We start from the raw sequence: 19661 nt of genomic DNA on the forward strand, positions 1-19661 counted from the left end.
CTTACTCCCGATTGTCATCCTCGCCATTAATGTTTTCCCTTTCTCCCGGGTATATTTTGCATACTTCGCATGTTCATCGATATTCATGGTACCTTCTCATAAGATAATAATTAGTAGTCTCCCCAGTACACAAAGTACTGGAGTCTACCCCTCCTTGTCCTTTGAGAATCTTATCATATATCTGGAACTTATTTTTAAGTTCCCAAAGCATAATGCTCGTTGATAGGTACAATCTGATATTATACATACTTTTGAGATTTTTTGAGGAAGAATTATAATAGATATGAGTCGACCTTTGACAATAAATAAATATTTAAGGGCGGGTTTTTTTTGACATTATAATTAAATTATTCAAAATAAGCTAAAATAACATTTTCTGTTTGAAAGTACTTGGATGATTTTCTGAAAGTCAGAAAATATTTTAAAATATGATTTTTGATTTTTAAATGAATTAACACCTTTAATAAATATTTAATAATTAATAATAATTACTAAATAGTAAACCTTGAATATTTTTTTTAATGAATATTCAAAATAAAATTCATTATTTTTTTGCTAAATAATAATATTCATTGTTAATATTTAATAATAAATAATGTTTATACTCAACATAATACTTTTGGAAAATGTTTGATAAAAACTTAGTGTATTTTACATCGTAAGGATCGTCATGTCCTTAAAATATATGAACTATTAATTAAATAAGTTATTATAATATAATAGTCTCTGAAATACTTTTGGGTTTTTGAATCCCCATTACCGACCGTCTTTCGGTCTAAATATATCATCGTACGTTACTTGTTACCCTTATCATTTTATACCGGTATAATACTTATACCAAATGTTCAACAATCGAGTAAAGCAAATTTAGCTGAACTCCTAAGTTGTTAGGAATCAAATCTAAATCCTGATGATAAATAAATCACATTGCATAATTATGTTAAGGTAACTTGTAACCTTTTATGACTAACCATCCTAAGGGATAGTCATTGAAGGAGTAGCCGATAAATTGATAGGGTTGTTGTAACAATTTCTATGAGAATTTTGTAAACATATATTAATGCAGTTATTCATTCAGAAGTAATGTTGACTCAATGGATAATCTAGAATAAGATGATTAAGTATAAATATTTGATGCCATGTAATTCAGATTAAGTGAAGTGAGTCATCAACTGCTAAATGAAGGAAAATCATCAACTGCTATCTATATCGCCCATCAACTGCTAAAAATGTGACTATCAATGGCTAAGGAAAGCCATAGCAAAAGACTCCCAATGGCTAAGGAATTCTGTAGCTAGTGGCTATCAATGGTTAAGAAGATACATGGCTACTGATAGTGACGTGGTAGTGGTTAAAACCTAGGATTGTCACAACACATGGGCTGATAGAAATCTCAGAAAAGAAAATGAAAAGCCAAGACAAACTTTGCATGTGATCTTGGATGCTGAAGAAGAAGAAACATTTTGTTTTCATGTAAGACATATTGGAGGGATATTCAAAGCAATATATCAGGGTACAATCCAGCCTCATTGGTCAAGTATCATGCGAAAGAGAATGAAAAAGAAAACTTACGGGACCTTGAAGACTGTGTTATGTATTGTCTAGCAAGCATTGTAACTTGGTGATATATAAATACTAAGTAGTAACAGATGTTTTATTTAAGAAATAGGTTTTATATTTTCAGAGAGCTTGAGAGAGATATCTACATCTGATTGAAATAATGTAAACCGCAACTGTGAGATTACATTTTGTAATTATAACAAATTATTTCTTCAAATAAGCCTCAGGTGGCAAGTTAAAAAAAACACCTGAAAATTTAAAACATTTGTGTTCATGTTTCATCTCCCAAATACATATTAAATTAAAATTTTACTATGTATTCAACCCCACTTCAACAAATTAAACCTAAGTTGATTGTTATTGAATAACAATTGGTATCAGAGCAAGCCTTCAATAAATAGAAGATTTAAAGATCTTGAAGCTGATTCAATCAACCATTGTGAAGAAGGAGGTAGAAGCCCATATTCCATATTTAAACAAAGAATTTCTAGGTCTGTCTCTCATGACAAAATATAATGATTCAAAAGTATCCTCACGCAGAAGTCGGGTAATTACAACTGATCTCTCTACGTTAAGTAAAGGGGAATGTCAAGAAATTATCAATGATATGTCCTCTGAATTGTACAACTTGCATGTCACTATGAAGTCTCTTAAAAAGGAAAATACTAGGATTAAAAATGTTAATTCCTTGTTATTCGAGAGAAACAACTTAATAGAGATGTAGTTGCTTGAATATGAGAATACTAAGAAAAATTGCCTAGCTGCTAAAAATGAGTTGCTGAGGATATTAAAGAGAGAAGAAATTCTAAAAAGGGCAATTAAATCTTAAAAAGAGGTAATTGCTAAATGAAAGGAATCTAGAGGTGTAGCAAGCAAATTCGTAGATCTTGAAAGTGTTGAGTCTTTCTGTGAAGATGCTTGGAAAAAGGAGAAGAAGAAATTTAAACAAGATGGTTTTGCTGATAACTACTCATCAGAAAATAATAATTATCCATTAGAAAGAATTTCACTGGTAACAAAGACAAAAGCAATCAAGATCTTTCATGTTCGTTCAGCTCATGTCAAGTTCAAAATCTATCAAATTAGAATATGTATTACTTTTCTAACTGAAGATCTTAAGAAAGAAGCATATGTACCTTAATCTAAAGATCTTGATGATTCAAGAATTGCAGAGTATGCGGATTAGCTTCTGAAAGCACTATATAGATTAATGCAATTATCTAGAGAATGGTATGACTGTTGCTATTAGTATTTACCTAATGGATATTTCTTCAAGAGGTACAAAGTCCAGATATGTAGGACATATGTAGGCCATTCATAACACAATTGAGATTAGAAATTGTCATGACTGTTCTTCATGACACAATGCTGTGGGATTAGAAAGTGTCTGAATTTCTTGGTAGTTGAACATATGTAGGCCATTCCCTTGCTTAGTTTGAGATATGGCTCAGGAAAAGCTCCTTTTTGGCCTGCTTTGAGTTCCATTAGAAATTGAGTATCCTCCTGGATCATCACTTTGACTTTATTGATGAAGATGTCCAGTTCTGAGGCTCCCCTAGATTTAAGAAATGCTAATGAGACCTGCATGCATCTATCAACTACAGAATCATTGATATTGACTACCACTCTCTTTTCCCTTAACATTTCCCTAGTGACTAGTACCACTCTCAAGAAGTTCATATTATTGTTGACAACCCTCTTGTAAGTATGGTGGTTGAAATTCACTGAGACTCTCATGCCTTCTAATAATCTTTGGTATTTCTCGGAGAGGAACTTTAAGTGCTTCTAGGATAGCTCCCAATGACACACCTGTCTATATTTGGAAATAGTTTTGAGAGTCTATTATGGATTTGATGTCATTTTGCTGGTTGTGAACATGAGTTGTGAGCTGATTGACTCGAGAAACCAAAGATGCATTGAATGCTTGAAGTTCATTCACTTGAGACCGAAGTGCTTGAATTTGTTGAGATGAGAGGTGAAAGATACACTTGCAGATGCTGTAGAGGTTTCAGTGCCAAAGGTGTCCTGCACCACTCTTCTAATTTCTTCCATCATCAAGGCTGAAGGCTCATATCTAACCTTATGAAGTTGATCCAATTTGAATTTGGTGTCATTGTTGTTTGTGATTTGATTTTGGATAACATCATGTAACGCTAGAAATGAGTCTTTCAGATGCTTGATGCTGGACTCTATCTTAGTTAGACTGAATGTGGCCATCTTTTCAGCAAACTTGTTGAACTTGTTCTTGATCTCCATCCGTGAGGGCACAATTTCATCAATTATGGCCCCCACCATCTCCATGATCCACCCTTGATGACCATACATTGTCTTTTCTAGTGCCTTCCCAATAAAGTGGAATGCTTTTAATTGTGTTTTGTAGACTTCTGTTATGGCATCATACACCTCTTGAGGAGTGAGCACTTTGGCATTGCTACTCAGTATGGTGACATACTCCATTCTGAATCTGGACAAAGCTTTCTCCATCTTAATGCTGAAGTCCTTGGACAACCATGTATCAACGCTGCCATCTTGTTCAGCTTCATCTACAATCTTTGTTTGTTGTTCTTCAACATCTTCTTTGTAAGACAATATAATGGTTTGATAGTCTTGGTTATGCATGTCTGTGGTAAGTAGTTGTTGAGTGATGCTGGTAAGTCCTTGTTGTGCAAGACATGCCTATACTTTAACAAGACTAAGTCAAAATTGACATCCCTAAGTAAGTTGTATGATAATCTAAATTTGTATTTTGTATTGTATCACTTAAGTCTGTAAAAGTGTAAATAGATTAGACTGGAGTATTTTTCTGTAAATAGTCTCAAGCCTAAGAATAAGCTCTGGAAGAAGATCATGAAGGTCATGCCTCAGAGAAAATGTGAAGAAGCTTGGAGTTGAATAAATCTGTTTTGGGAAAAATATTCTAAGTCAAGAAATCTGCAAGTCACAGATTAAGTCTTATAGAGAAGTCATTCGAGAACTCCAGAATGACTTATCGAGAAGTCAAGAAACAGCTTGTAGAGAAGTCTCAGAGAAATCGACAAGCCAAATTGAAGAAAAATCTGGGTTGTCACGCAATCATCCAATCATCTGAAATACGTATTATCTCAATAATCCAATAAACCACATCACAAACCCCAAAATCTCACAAACACAAGTTATATGAAACATGTAACACCTGTTATTACAAACTAAATGTACATTTCAGGACATTACACAACTACACACAACCTCTACATGAAGTTGTGATAATTTCTAATAATAACTGGAACCTACCTAAATGCTCTGGCCCACCTGAGGAAAAGCTACAAGGAGTTTACATGAAGCCTATGTGTTTTCCACGTGTTGTAGTCGATTTACTTCCTCAACGGCATATTGTATATCTGTTGTGTTGTGATATTTAAAATAAAGCAAGAGTGGGCAATAATGCTCAACCAAAATATATAATAATTTGAAAATGACTGTTAAAGTAAAGTAATAATTCCATACTTTAAAGTATAGTAGGAATAATAAAATCTCGGTGATATACACCTTCTCTTTTTAATTCACATCAAAATTTATTTCTATCAAAATATGTTGCTAATACTCTAGGTAACTAAGTACCTTGGCTTTAGTTATAGTATTGAATAACAATTCCAAAATGGAAGAATAGGACATTCACCAGAGCCCCTACTATACGATGACTAGTCGTATAGCCGAATGTTATCATTGTTCTCTACTGGAGAAAAGGACAACTTCCTTACTCCCGATTGTCATCCTCGCCATTAATGTTTTCCCTTTCTCCCGGGTATATTTTGCATACTTCGTATGTTCATCGATATTCATGGTACCTTCTCATAAGATAATAATTAGTAGTCTCCCCAGTACACAAAGTACTGGAGTCTACCCCTCCTTGTCCTTTGAGAATCTTATCATATATCTGGAACTTATTTTTAAGTTCCCAAAGCATAATGTTCGTTGATAGGTACAATCTGATATTATACATACTTTTGAGATTTTTTGAGGAAGAATTATAATAGATATGAGTCGACCTTTGACAATAAATAAATATTTAAGGGCGGGTTTTTTTTGACATTATAATTAAATTATTCAAAATAAGCTAAAATAACATTTTCTGTTTGAAAGTACTTGGATGATTTTCTGAAAGTCAGAAAATATTTTAAAATATGATTTTTGATTTTTAAATGAATTAACACCTTTAATAAATATTTAATAATTAATAATAATTACTAAATAGTAAACCTTGAATATTTTTTTTAATGAATATTCAAAATAAAATTCATTATTTTTTTGCTAAATAATAATATTCATTGTTAATATTTAATAATAAATAATGTTTATACTCAACATAATACTTTTGGAAAATGTTTGATAAAAACTTAGTGTATTTTACATCGTAAGGATCGTCATGTCCTTAAAATATATGAACTATTAATTAAATAAGTTATTATAATATAATAGTCTCTGAAATACTTTTGGGTTTTTGAATCCCCATTACCGACCGTCTTTCGGTCTAAATATATCATCGTACGTTACTTGTTACCCTTATCATTTTATACCGGTATAATACTTATACCAAATGTTCAACAATCGAGTAAAGCAAATTTAGCTGAACTCCTAAGTTGTTAGGAATCAAATCTAAATCCTGATGATAAATAAATCACATTGCATAATTATGTTAAGGTAACTTGTAACCTTTTATGACTAACCATCCTAAGGGATAGTCATTGAAGGAGTAGCCGATAAATTGATAGGGTTGTTGTAACAATTTCTATGAGAATTTTGTAAACATATATTAATGCAGTTATTCATTCAGAAGTAATGTTGACTCAATGGATAATCTAGAATAAGATGATTAAGTATAAATATTTGATGCCATGTAATTCAGATTAAGTGAAGTGAGTCATCAACTGCTAAATGAAGGAAAATCATCAACTGCTATCTATATCGCCCATCAACTGCTAAAAATGTGACTATCAATGGCTAAGGAAAGCCATAGCAAAAGACTCCCAATGGCTAAGGAATTCTGTAGCTAGTGGCTATCAATGGTTAAGAAGATACATGGCTACTGATAGTGACGTGGTAGTGGTTAAAACCTAGGATTGTCACAACACATGGGCTGATAGAAATCTCAGAAAAGAAAATGAAAAGCCAAGACAAACTTTGCATGTGATCTTGGATGCTGAAGAAGAAGAAACATTTTGTTTTCATGTAAGACATATTGGAGGGATATTCAAAGCAATATATCAGGGTACAATCCAGCCTCATTGGTCAAGTATCATGCGAAAGAGAATGAAAAAGAAAACTTACGGGACCTTGAAGACTGTGTTATGTATTGTCTAGCAAGCATTGTAACTTGGTGATATATAAATACTAAGTAGTAACAGATGTTTTATTTAAGAAATAGGTTTTATATTTTCAGAGAGCTTGAGAGAGATATCTACATCTGATTGAAATAATGTAAACCGCAACTGTGAGATTACATTTTGTAATTATAACAAATTATTTCTTCAAATAAGCCTCAGGTGGCAAGTTAAAAAAAACACCTGAAAATTTAAAACATTTGTGTTCATGTTTCATCTCCCAAATACATATTAAATTAAAATTTTACTATGTATTCAACCCCACTTCAACAAATTAAACCTAAGTTGATTGTTATTGAATAACAATTGGTATCAGAGCAAGCCTTCAATAAATAGAAGATTTAAAGATCTTGAAGCTGATTCAATCAACCATTGTGAAGAAGGAGGTAGAAGCCCATATTCCATATTTAAACAAAGAATTTCTAGGTCTGTCTCTCATGACAAAATATAATGATTCAAAAGTATCCTCACGCAGAAGTCGGGTAATTACAACTGATCTCTCTACGTTAAGTAAAGGGGAATGTCAAGAAATTATCAATGATATGTCCTCTGAATTGTACAACTTGCATGTCACTATGAAGTCTCTTAAAAAGGAAAATACTAGGATTAAAAATGTTAATTCCTTGTTATTCGAGAGAAACAACTTAATAGAGATGTAGTTGCTTGAATATGAGAATACTAAGAAAAATTGCCTAGCTGCTAAAAATGAGTTGCTGAGGATATTAAAGAGAGAAGAAATTCTAAAAAGGGCAATTAAATCTTAAAAAGAGGTAATTGCTAAATGAAAGGAATCTAGAGGTGTAGCAAGCAAATTCGTAGATCTTGAAAGTGTTGAGTCTTTCTGTGAAGATGCTTGGAAAAAGGAGAAGAAGAAATTTAAACAAGATGGTTTTGCTGATAACTACTCATCAGAAAATAATAATTATCCATTAGAAAGAATTTCACTGGTAACAAAGACAAAAGCAATCAAGATCTTTCATGTTCGTTCAGCTCATGTCAAGTTCAAAATCTATCAAATTAGAATATGTATTACTTTTCTAACTGAAGATCTTAAGAAAGAAGCATATGTACCTTAATCTAAAGATCTTGATGATTCAAGAATTGCAGAGTATGCGGATTAGCTTCTGAAAGCACTATGTAGATTAATGCAATTATCTAGAGAATGGTATGACTGTTGCTATTAGTATTTACCTAATGGATATTTCTTCAAGAGGTACAAAGTCCAGATATGTAGGACATATGTAGGCCATTCATAACACAATTGAGATTAGAAATTGTCATGACTGTTCTTCATGACACAATGCTGTGGGATTAGAAAGTGTCTGAATTTCTTGGTAGTTGAACATATGTAGGCCATTCCCTTGCTTAGTTTGAGATATGGCTCAGGAAAAGCTCCTTTTTGGCCTGCTTTGAGTTCCATTAGAAATTGAGTATCCTCCTGGATCATCACTTTGACTTTATTGATGAAGATGTCCAGTTCTGAGGCTCCCCTAGATTTAAGAAATGCTAATGAGACCTGCATGCATCTATCAACTACAGAATCATTGATATTGACTACCACTCTCTTTTCCCTTAACATTTCCCTAGTGACTAGTACCACTCTCAAGAAGTTCATATTATTGTTGACAACCCTCTTGTAAGTATGGTGGTTGAAATTCACTGAGACTCTCATGCCTTCTAATAATCTTTGGTATTTCTCGGAGAGGAACTTTAAGTGCTTCTAGGATAGCTCCCAATGACACACCTGTCTATATTTGGAAATAGTTTTGAGAGTCTATTATGGATTTGATGTCATTTTGCTGGTTGTGAACAGGAGTTGTGAGCTGATTGACTCGAGAAACCAAAGATGCATTGAATGCTTGAAGTTCATTCACTTGAGACCGAAGTGCTTGAATTTGTTGAGATGAGAGGTGAAAGATACACTTGCAGATGCTGTAGAGGTTTCAGTGCCAAAGGTGTCCTGCACCACTCTTCTAATTTCTTCCATCATCAAGGCTGAAGGCTCATATCTAACCTTATGAAGTTGATCCAATTTGAATTTGGTGTCATTGTTGTTTGTGATTTGATTTTGGATAACATCATGTAACGCTAGAAATGAGTCTTTCAGATGCTTGATGCTGGACTCTATCTTAGTTAGACTGAATGTGGCCATCTTTTCAGCAAACTTGTTGAACTTGTTCTTGATCTCCATCCGTGAGGGCACAATTTCATCAATTATGGCCCCCACCATCTCCATGATCCACCCTTGATGACCATACATTGTCTTTTCTAGTGCCTTCCCAATAAAGTGGAATGCTTTTAATTGTGTTTTGTAGACTTCTGTTATGGCATCATACACCTCTTGAGGAGTGAGCACTTTGGCATTGCTACTCAGTATGGTGACATACTCCATTCTGAATCTGGACAAAGCTTTCTCCATCTTAATGCTGAAGTCCTTGGACAACCATGTATCAACGCTGCCATCTTGTTCAGCTTCATCTACAATCTTTGTTTGTTGTTCTTCAACATCTTCTTTGTAAGACAATATAATGGTTTGATAGTCTTGGTTATGCATGTCTGTGGTAAGTAGTTGTTGAGTGATGCTGGTAAGTCCTTGTTGTGCAAGACATGCCTATACTTTAACAAGACTAAGTCAAAATTGACATCCCTAAGTAAGTTGTATGATAATCTAAATTTGTATTTTGTATTGTATCACTTAAGTCTGTAAAAGTGTAAATAGATTAGACTGGAGTATTTTTCTGTAAATAGTCTCAAGCCTAAGAATAAGCTCTGGAAGAAGATCATGAAGGTCATGCCTCAGAGAAAATGTGAAGAAGCTTGGAGTTGAATAAATCTGTTTTGGGAAAAATATTCTAAGTCAAGAAATCTGCAAGTCACAGATTAAGTCTTATAGAGAAGTCATTCGAGAACTCCAGAATGACTTATCGAGAAGTCAAGAAACAGCTTGTAGAGAAGTCTCAGAGAAATCGACAAGCCAAATTGAAGAAGATTGGAGATATCTGTTAGGGCGAAAATACGCGCTAATATTCAAGCAAGTATACACGTTCACAAGTAGTATAAGATATAAATCAGATTCGTTCCCACATAGACTGGTTTATGTTAAGTTCAATTTATGCACCTATGCAACAATGTATAGTTATCGCTCAATCCTAAGACAAATAACAAATTGGGTTTTTATTAAACTAAGAGATTATACTAAATAACATTAACTAAGAGAATTGAGGTTGAATTACTATATATGACAAACATGAGATTCTAACTTCATTACTACTGATAAGTGGCATTTTATACCACTTAGAATGTCTTATAATGGCTTGAATTGGTGTTTTGAAATCAAGTATTTTGTGTATTCGATGTGTTTTTCTAGTGTTTATGCATTTCAGGGTATTAATTGTATTTCTGGAGAGATTTCATCAAGAATAAGCCTTGACATATGTTTGGCATTCCAAGCGGGAAGATAGGAGCAGATTGCAGTGAAGAAACGGGAGAAAACAGAGCATTTTCCAGAAGGGGTTTGAGTGACGGCTCAACTCTGCTGAGCGCCCGCTCAGGAATGCTGAGCGCCCGCTCAGGAATGCTGAGCGGCCGCTCAGGGACGGAATATTAAAATAATTACTTTGGACTCCTGATTCTGTTTAACTTCCAACTTTTGAGTTAGCTGGGTATTATGGGACTCCTATATAAGTAGTTTTCAGAGATGTTTCACAAAGGTTGGATCGTAGTATTAATCGAAGAGCGAGGAGATAAGGAAGAAGACCGTTTTAGCACACCGCAATGAAGAGGAAGCATATTTTCTTGTGATTCTTTATTTCGTTGTAACGTTGGATGCTAGTTTTCTTTACTTTGAACCTATTTACTCTTGTGACGTACTCTGGTTTAATATAAGTAGTTTTAGTTATTATTCTCATGTGTTATTATCATGTTTTCATATGAACCCATGATGATGATGAGTGCTATAATGGGCTAATCGTGATCATGGGGTCGTAACGGATTTACTATAGAATTCTTTAGTTAGTTGTTTAATACCTTAGTGTGTGATGACTGTATGATATCTAGTATTGGTTGTGCTTATTCGTCTTATGTGCGTCGCGAACATATAAGATAGGGTGTTAATCTCTTGTGAAGCGACGGTGGATCTTGAGATTTAGAACTTGCCATGCTAGCATAGGTTCATGTATGAGTATGCATGATTAGTCGGTAACTCTAACCGTTTTACTTTCCCTATGTAATCAAAAGGAATAACTTGTGCTTAAATCGTTATGTTGTCAATTTCTATAGACATATAGGGACTCAACATAATTGATGCCTATTCAACTTCTATCTTAATTGTGGATGCTTGGTAGAATGGTATTAGTACAATGAAAGTTGGCTTTTATCAGTTTCGTGTTGTTCGATTAATATCATCACTGTTGCATGCTAAGGATAATAACAATGACTATTGAAGGAAGTAGTAATGAAGTTGTGATCTCATGTGTGTTTAAATATTGTTAATTCAAGTGTTAATTAAGTGCTTAATTCTCGTAGTTAATTGTAGTTAATAATTAGTTACTCAAATCTAAGTGTTATTGTTTTAACATTGAGAAGTAATCATACATTGGTGAGTGAGTGTAATTGAACATAATTAGTCTGAGTCTTTGTGGGAACAAACTAGAAAGTATTCTATATTACTTGCGAACGCGTATAGTTGCGTGTATTATTAGCGCGTGTTTTCGCCCTAACAAGTTTTTGGTGCAGCTGCTGGGGACTCGGCGTATTTGTTTAGTTTATGTACTTACCATCTGTGGTCATTAGGACTCAGTGATTAAGACGTGTTACTTATTGTTTTTGCGGTTGTGTTTCAGGTACTTTAGCGAGCGTTTATGCAAACACGTTCTCGTACTCGCAAGAGGACTTTAGATACGACTGAGGAGACAAACGAAGTTCTTGATATTCCGGAGAAGATAGATTTTGAAGATTCAGATTCAGGAAGTGAGTAGAAAGAGCCGGTAATCATGGGTGATCGTATAGTTCAGGCTGATCCAGCTCTTATGGACTTTTCTCGGCCTAAAATTGATGATATTCAGTCAAGCATTCTACATCCGGCTATTCAAGCTAACACCTTTGAAATCAAGCCGGGCACTATTCAGATGGTGCAGAATTTCGTTTCTTTAGGAGGTGCTGCGACTGAAGACCCCAACATGCGCATAAGGAATTTTGTCGAGATCTGTAGTACTTTCAAATATAATGGTGTGACTGATGAGGCTATCAAGCTGAGGCTTTTCCCATTCTCACTGAGGGATAAAGCTAAGGATTGGTTACATTCTGAACCAGCTGGGTCTATCACTACTTGGCAAGATCTTGCGCAAAAGTTTCTGGTGAAGTTTATCCAATGGCGAAGACTGCGGCTATGAGAAGTGCTCTTACTCAGTTTGCGCAGCAACCTACAGAATCTATATGTGAAGCTTGGGAGCGCTACAAGGAGATGTTGAGAAAGTGTCCACATCATGGTATGCCTAATTGGATGGTGATTAGTGGTTTCTATAATGGTTTGGGGGCCCAATCTTGGCCCATGCTCGATGCAGCAGCTGGAGGCGCCTTGTTGGCCAAAAGCTATACTGAGGCTTATAATCTTATTGAGACTATGGCTGCAAACGAGCATCAAAACCCAACTCAAAGCATGATGCCTGGGAAGGTAGCAGGTATTCTGGAAGTTGATGCATCTACAGCTATTACAGCGCAGCTACAAGTGCTGTCTATGAAGGTCGATTCTCTAGCCACCTATGAAGTCAATCAGATAGCTATGGTCTGTGAGCTTTGTGCAGGTTCTCATGCTACGGATCAGTGTTCTCTTGTTAATGAATCTGTTCAGTATGTGAATAATTATCAGTGACCGCAGCAGCCTGTGCCAGCTACTTATCATCCTAACAACAAAAATCATCCAAATTTCAGCTGGAGTAATAATCAGAATGCTATTCAGCAACCTTATCAGCAAGGCGTACGTAAACAATTCAATCCACCTGGATTCCAGCAACCACATCATTATGCTCAAAGGCAATCATATCCTCAACAAGGAGGTGCAGCTCCACCCTCTAGTGCTGATTTTGAGGAACTTAAGCTGTTGTGCAAAAGTCAGGCGGTTTCTATCAAGACCTTGGAAAATCAAATCGGTCAAATAGCCAATGTAGTGCTCAATCGTCAATCTGGCACACTTCCCAGTGATACTGAAGTGCCAGGCAGGAAGGAAGCTAAAGAGCAAGTCAAGGGTATTACCTTAAGGTCTGGAAAAGCAAAAGAAGGAGAAGCTGAAGTTGGTGATGAAGAAGCTAACCAAAAGGAGAAAGCAGCGGAACCAAGGAAGAATACTGTTGAACACACTCTTCCCGAGGGTAATACAAGGGAGAAACAGCTCTATCCTCCACCACCTTTCCCTAAGAGATTGCAACAACAAAAGCTGGATAAGCAGTTCGGTAAGTTTCTGGAGGTGTTCAAGAAACTTCACATTAATATACCTTTCGCTGAGGCTCTGGAGCAAATGCCTAGTTATGCAAAATTTATGAAGATTATTCTTTCAAGGAAGGTGAAACTGGATGACCTTGAGACCGTTGCTTTAACGGAAGAATGCAGTGTTGTGCTGTAACAAAAGTTACCTCCAAAGCTTAAAGATCCAGGAAGCTTCACCATTCCTTGCACCATTGGCAAGTTGTCTTTTGACAAGTGCCTCTGTGATTTGGGAGCAAGTATCAATCTGATGCCGTTGTCGATCTTCAAAAAGTTTTCCTGATCCAAAGCCCACCTACATGTCTCTATAATTGGCTGATCGTTCTATTACATACCCACGAGGCATAGTGGAGGATGTGCTAGTAAAGGTGGATAAGCTCTTCATTCCTGCAGACTTTGTTATTCTGGATTTCGAGGAAGATAAGAAGATTCCCATAATCTTGGGGAGACCTTTCTTGGCTACAGGTCGTACCTTGATAGATGTACAGAAAGGTGAACTTACTATGAGGGTGCAGGATCAGGATGTGACATTCAATGTATTCAAAGCGATGAAATTCCCTACAGAAGATGAGGAGTGTTTAAAAGTGGATTTGATTGATTGTGTGGTTACTTCAGAACTTGATCATATGCTAATGTCTGATGCATTAGAGAAAGCCTTAGTGGGGGATTTTGACAGTGATGATGAGGATGACAATGAGCAACTATAATATCTAAATGCTTATCCTTGGAGGCGAAATCTAGACATGCCATTTGAATCTCTTGGTACTTCTGACCTCTAAAATGCTGAAGGAAAGCTCAAACCATCTATTGAGGAAGCACCTATCTTGGAGCTTAAACCATTGCCTGAACACTTGAGGTATGCTTTTTTAGGTGATACATCTACTTTACCTGTTATTATTGCATTTGACCTTTCAGGTAGTGAGGAGGACAAGCTCTTGAGGATCTTGAAAGAATTCAAATCGGCTATCGGATGGACTATAGCAGACATCAAGGGGATCAGCCCTTCATACTTAAGATTCTGCTAGAGGAGGGTAATAAGCCGACTGTTGAGCAACAGTGCATACTTATTTCTATCATGAAAGAAGTGGTGAAGAAAGAAATTCTGAAATGGCTGGATGCAGGAATCATTTATCCTATTTCTGACAGTTCTTGGGTGAGCCCCGTGCAATGTGTACCTAAGAAAGGAGGTATTACTGTGGTAGCAAATGAGAAAAACGCGCTCACCCCTCCTCGAACAGTCACAGGATGGAGGGTATGTATGGACTACAAAAAGTTGAGCAAGGCCATGAGGAAGGATCACTTCCCTCTTCCATTTATTGATCAGATGCTTGACATGTTGGTCGGTCACGAGTATTATTGACTTATGGATGGTTATTCGGGTTATAATCAGATATGTATTGCACCAGAGGATCAAGAAAAGACTACCCTCACTTGTCCATTTTGGCACGTTTGCTTTTCGCAGAGTTTCATTTGGCTTAGGTGGCACACCGACCACTTTTCAGAGATGTATGATGGCTATATTATCTTATATGATTGAAAATAATGTCGTGGTGTTCATGGATGACTTCTCCGTCTTTGGACATTCGTATGATGAATGTTTGAATAATCTTCGTGCAGTGCTCAAAAGGTGTGTGGAAACTAATTTGGTGCTCAATTGAGAAAAATGTCACTTTATATTGCGTGAAGGCATTATTCTTGTGCATAAGGTCTCTAACAAGGGTCTTGAGGTGGACAAAGCCAAGGTGGGAGTCATTGAAAATCTTCCACCACCTATTTATGTGAAAGGAATCCGTAGTTTTCTTGGTCATGCGGGTTTTTATAGGCGTTTCATCAAGGACCTTTCGAAGATATCTAAGCCGTTGTGCAACTTGCTTGAGAAAGATGTGCCTTTCAAATTTGATGATGAATGCTTGACGGCATTCGAGACTCTCAAGAAGAGTTTGATAACTGCACCAGTTATTATAGCACCTGATTGGACAGAGCCTTTTGAGATGATGTGTGATGTGAGTGATTATGCGGTGGGCGCAGTTCTTGGGCAGCGCAAGAATAATCTCTTTCATGTGGTCTACTATGCTAGCAAGACCTTAAATGGAGCTCAAATGAACTACACCACTACTGAGAAGGAGCTCTTGGCTATAGTCTTTGGTTTCAAAAAATTTCGATCTTATTTGATTGGGACAAAGGTGACAGTGTTCACTGATCATGTGGCCATTCGCTATTTGGTTTCCAAGAAGGATTCGAAGCCTAGACTCATTCGTTGGGTGCTCTTGCTACAGGAATTTGAGTTAGAGATCAAGTATCGAAAAGGTACTGAGAATCAATAGCTGACCATCTCTCTAGATTGGAGAATCCCGAGTCTACTTCACATGATAAGACATTGATCAATGAACTTTTCCGGATGAGCAGTTGTTCACAGTTCAGGAGGAAGAGCCATGGTTCGCAGATATTGTGAATTATCTTGTCAGCACTATAATGCCTCCTAATTTGAATACAGCTCAAAAGAAGAAGTTTCTGCATGAGGTAAAGTGGTATATGTGGGATGAATCGTATTTTTTTAGACAGGAAGCTGACCAGATCATCAGGAGATGTATCCCACTCTGTGAGATGGAGGGGATATTACGAGACTGCCACTCTACAGTTTATGGTGGACATTATGGTGGTGAGAAGACGGCAGCTCGTATTCTGCAAGCAGGTTTTTTCTGGCCTACTCTGTTTAAGGATGCTCATCAGTTCATTTTAAGGTGTGATCATTGCCAAAGAGTAGGAAATCTAACGAGAAAGGATGAAATACCGTTAAATGTGATGCTTGAAGTCGAGGTCTTTGATGTTTGGGAAATCGATTTCATGGGGCCATTTGTCTCATTCTGCAACAATTAGTACATCTTGCTGGCAGTCGATTATGTCTCAAAATGGATAAAAGTCAAAGCTCTGCCGACGAATGATGCAAAGGTAGTGTTGAATTTTCTTCATAAGCAGATCTTCACAAGGTTTGGAACGCCACGAGTAATCATAAGTGATGAAGGGTCGCATTTCTGCAACCGTAAGTTCACTTCTATGATGCAGCGCTACAATGTGAATCATCGTGTTGCTACTGCCTATCATCCACAAATGAATGGTCAAGAGGAAGTGTCTAATAGAGAAATCAAGTGCATTTTAGAGAAGGTTATTTGTCCGTCAAGGAAGGATTGGTCTTTAAAGCTCGATGAAGCTGTTTGAGCTTACAGAACAGCATATAAGACTCCACTTGGGATGTTCCCGTTTCAACTTGTGTATGGTAAGGGATGTCATTTACCTGCAGAGCTTGAGCATAAGGCCTATTGGGCATTGAAGAAATTGAACCTGGATCTAGATGCAGCTGGAAAGAAGCGAATGCTTCAGCTAAATGAACTTGATGAATTTCGACTCCAAGCGTACGAGAACAACAAAATGTACAAGGAAAAAGTGAAAAGGTGGCACGACATGAAGTTATATCCTAAGTCATTTATGTCGGGGCAACAAGTTCTTTTATTCAACTCTCATCTCCGACTTTTTCCTGGAAAGTTGAAATCAAGGTGGTCTAGACCTTTTATTGTCAAAACTGTGTTTGCACATGGAGCGGTGGAGATTTTTGAGAATGATCCGGACCAAGCATTCAAGGTTAATGGTCAGCATTTGAAGCATTACTATGGGGACACGGAAAACCGGGAAGTGGTTAGTGCCGTTCTATTGTCAACTTGATTAAGGTACGATACGCCAAGCTAATGACGAAAAAGAAGCGCTTCTTGGGAGGCAACCCATGATTTGTTGTTACAGGAACCCTTAGAAGTTAGTAACCTATCCAAAACCACAAATAATCAGAAAAACAGGGCAAGGAAATTTTTTTTCCAAGCTGAGCGACCGCTCAGGGCTCGATTGGAAGAAATTTTTTTAAGTCTTATAAAAATCCAAAAAAACCTGAAAAATCCAAAAATAAAACACAGCCCCATTACCCACAAATTATCTTCCCAATACCCACGTTTTTAACCCTCAAACCCATTCCTAATTAAATTTTACCCTAATCTCTACCCTATATATACATATAACTATTCCATATACTCCCCATACACTTTCAAACCTTAAACTCTCTCCCATATTCAAAAACACAAATCTTAAACACTTTTTCTCAGTTCGATGGCACCCAAGAGATCCAGGACTATTGATAGTAGCAGCACTGTCCCTACTGCTGATTCTTCGAGGGGTACTGCTGCGAGGCCTCTTTTGTTTGATAGGGTTGCTGAGGAGGAGTATACTTAGGCTTCTGGGTAAGACGATTTTGAAGGAGAGTGGATTCTTACCATCAGGGAGGGATGGTGAGTTGTTGCCAATGATTGCTGAGAAAGGTTAGATTGCTTTTTGTGAGTCACCAGAGGCAGTTCCGATGAGCGTTGTTCGCGAGTTCTATGCGAACGCTGAAAAGAATGGGTATTCTGTTGTGCGGGGGATGGCGGTGGATTATCACCCTGCGGTGATTCGCCGTATGATTGGGCAGCGACAGAGGAAGCCCACGGAGGAGAATTGGAACGAGAAGACTGCTGAGGATTTTGACTTGGATTTGATTTGTGCTACTCTCTGTAGGCCGGACACAGTTTGGACCTTCAAGACTGGGACTAACGAGTATCATCATTTTTCGGCGATTGCGATGAATATGTATGCCCGTGCATGGAATGCTTTTATTTGCACTAATATTCTGCCTACTTCACATGCACATGAGGTTACAGTTGAGTGTGCACAGTTGTTATTGGGTATTTTGAATGAAGAGTACTATGTGGACCTTGGTGAGTTCATCTACCAAGGAATTCTGAAGTTTTTGAGGGGAGCTAAGCACATGAACATCCCTTATGCATCCACGGTTATAAAGCTTTGCCAAGCAGTGGGAGTACAGTGGCCGTCTCACGAGCAGTTGCAGCTGCCGGCCGCTCCTATTGACTCCGGGACTCTGCATGCGATGCAGGAGTGGACTGGTGGAGAGCCCGAGGAGCATGGGCTGGGTTATCATCTTCCAGGAGGGCGTCCAACATGTGGTGCTACCATGGCGAGGCCAAGGCGTGATGAGGCTGGTTCTTCTAGAGCTCAGGAGGGTGCTGGGATGGCTGATGCCCAGTATAGGAGGCTGTCGAAGAGGATGGATGCTATGTATGAGACGCAGAGCAGGTTTGTTTAGGAGCTCACCCTTGCGCTTGGGACTGCTTTTAGGGGCCTTGGAGCTGACATCCAGTGGCCAGTTTTTGGTGAGGACTCTGCATATCCGCCTCCTGATACACCACCCTCTAAGGGTGATGATGATGATCTCTCCGAGTAGGTATACCCTGTGTTCCTTCCTACTACCTTCACTAGGGACAGTGAAGATTTTAAGTTTGGGGGTGGTAGTTAAGGAATATTTTGTGTGTGTGTCATATAGTTGCATATTCATGATAGTTTAGTTCATATAATTGCATATTTTTGCCATATAGTTTTTTTATTTATAGCTTTATTTATCATGTCATGTAGCTCATGCATATACCATGATCCCTTTTGCATTGCTGTGCCAATTGATTTGTGATATTGATGCGAGTGTAGTGATAGCGTTAAATGATGTTGAGTCTTGTAGGTTGACATGAATGCTAGAAACACTTGTAATTTCACTAAGTCTTAGAGAATGCTTAGGGACTAGATTGTTGTTATGGTTTGATGGTTTTCGAGGTTAATCTATTGATTATGCTTAGAATTTATAATAGGTTCTTATTGATAAAAGGCATGAAAAGAAAAATTGGAGTAAAAAGTGGAATTTATTGCTAATTGTGGCTAGGCGTCAAATGGCTAGTAGCCAGCTCGTATTTTTATGCGAGTAGTCTAGGGTTGAGCAAGATGGAGTGAAACACACTTGCTCAGAAATTATGAAAAAAAAGAAAAGAAAAGAAAAGAAAAGAAAAGAAAAAAATAGAGAGTTAATGCATAATTGATCACGAGTGGGCTCTTTGGTATTCGAGTTATTAAGTTCTTAGGGGACTTTGTGCCTAGTGAACTAAGGCTTTTATAGTCTGGGATCCGCTAACCTAACGCTCGCTATATGGATGCCATTGCATAAGTCTTTTGTGGACCTCACTCATTGCACGGTCAAATAAGCATTTGTTTGTTTTGATAAATAAAAAGCATGATTCCGTAATAAGCTCCAGTAATCTTGAAGTGTTATAAGTCATTTTGTGCCTAGAATTTTATTCTTCGTATAATCATGCGATTACCTTGAGGATAGTCGAGTTATGATAATTGATC

General features: G+C 37.1%; 1 non-coding gene across 1 annotated transcript; it reads right to left on the reverse strand.

Moving 5' to 3' along the window:
- Positions 1 to 12300: 12300 nt before the first annotated feature.
- LOC141715522 (small nucleolar RNA R71) lies at positions 12301 to 12407 on the reverse strand. Its single transcript, XR_012572281.1, has one exon. It is a non-coding gene; the product is annotated as a small nucleolar RNA R71 (small nucleolar RNA).
- Positions 12408 to 19661: the final 7254 nt, after the last annotated feature.

This window comes from Apium graveolens, chromosome 3, assembly GCF_009905375.1.
Source record: "Apium graveolens cultivar Ventura chromosome 3, ASM990537v1, whole genome shotgun sequence".
Classification (NCBI taxonomy): Eukaryota; Viridiplantae; Streptophyta; class Magnoliopsida; order Apiales; family Apiaceae; genus Apium; species Apium graveolens.